This window comes from Frankliniella occidentalis, unplaced genomic scaffold, assembly GCF_000697945.3.
Source record: "Frankliniella occidentalis isolate FOCC.00 unplaced genomic scaffold, Focc_3.1 Scaffold31, whole genome shotgun sequence".
In the NCBI taxonomy this organism is placed as follows: domain Eukaryota; kingdom Metazoa; phylum Arthropoda; class Insecta; order Thysanoptera; family Thripidae; genus Frankliniella; species Frankliniella occidentalis.
In genome coordinates this window covers 456,756-458,405 of record NW_026267161.1, presented here as the reverse complement: position 1 = coordinate 458,405, position 1,650 = coordinate 456,756, and positions in this window count along the sequence as shown.

Genomic DNA, 1,650 nt, shown 5'->3' with positions numbered 1-1,650 from the left:
CCCTCCCCCGGGACCTTCCCACACCCTTCGGGCCGCGCTCTGGCCGCGCTCCAGGCAGGAAGACAAGAGCGGCATGGCAGCAGGGGGCTTTACTGCTGTACTTCCCTTCCCCCGACCGACCAGCAGGCCAGGCAGACCGGCCGGCTTCGCATCGCATCTGTTGGTATCCCCGGAAACCGGGGGGCCTCGCGTCGTCGGCGTCGTCGGCGTCGTCGGCGTCGTCGGCGTCGTCGGCGTCGTCGGCGTCGTCGGCGTCGTCGGCGTCGTCGGCGCAGCAACAACGGCTGAGCGCCCTCCCCCCACAAGTGTGTCCTGGTGTGCACCTTCGTCGGCGTCGCGCTCGGGACGGCATGCAGGCCGCGTCGCCACGGGGGGTCACTCCCCGACTGCCCTCGATCCCCAGGCGCCCTCGAGGTGAAACTAAACCGACCCTCGGCTCATCCTCCTCCCCCCCTTACACCGCCCCTGGACCCAAGGACTCCGTCCTCGAAAGGGCACTCATATTCGAGCGAGAAATATTCACCACCACCCTATACATCTAGAGAAGTGTGTACTTGCATGTCTTAATAAGTACATTTTGGCGCTCAATCCAAGCCCAACTTAGCCTTGAACCATAAGAACATGCGTCTTATTCAAGCGCGAAAGGGAACGATTTGAGAGCAAATTGGGGTTGATTTGAGCCCAGCTACTCAGTACAAGTACAGGAGCACACCTTTCTGGGTGTAGTTTTTGAGGGTGGTGGGGCGCGGGCCAACGCCCTCATCCCTTCCCGCCGAGCGATTCGCTGCGCGCTGGCCCAGCTGCACGCCCCGGAGCACTACTTGCAGTCGAGGCGCTAGTATGCGCCAAGTACGTGTGCAAGACCTGCGAGCGTACATTGGCGCTTGCACAGGTGCTTTGCTCAGCACGAAACAAAAACAAATCACCTCTGCGTAGTCAGGTTTGGAGAACGATTGAAAATCAGATCCATGCTAATCATTTTTTCAGTCAGAAAATTTTACAACCGAGCAACAACAACAAAAAAAAAAAGTGGCTACGCGGTAAATAGGTCGGTGCGGATGACTAGGCAGCTAAAAAAAAATTGCACTGGTACTGGTACCGAACAAACTAGCTGCGTCTATACACAGAAATGATTTCTCTTTAATTTTCTTGAGAGCAGAAGCAGCTGCTGGCCGCGTGGCGCCTCGGCAGGTCGCTCGGTTTGCTGCGGGTTGATGCTCCCGTGAGCTGCTCTACCACGCCGTGCTGCTGGCCTTCACGCATCCACTTCACCCGGTTCCTCGCGTACCCATCTTGACTCCGCGCCTTGCAGCGGCGGGGGCTGAGCCGGCTGAGCGCAACAGAGGTCCCGGCCGCCGCAGAGCCTCTCCAGCGCAGCGTGACCTTGGGGCGGCGGGGTCACGCGGGCCCCCAACCCCTAGCACTGCACCACTGACCCTGCACCTGCACCCTGGCCCCCGCCCCCATTCCACCCCTCGGCGACGCCCTCCTACGTCCTCCCTCACCGCCCCCACGCCGCTGCACAGCCCTAGCGCGCACAGCGGACTTCTTCTTTTGGCGCCGATACAAAACAATGAAGCAATTCTAAACTCGCGGGCCGAGCGGAGCAGCCCAAGCAGAGCCGCACACATTCGGTCCGGATCCACCAGG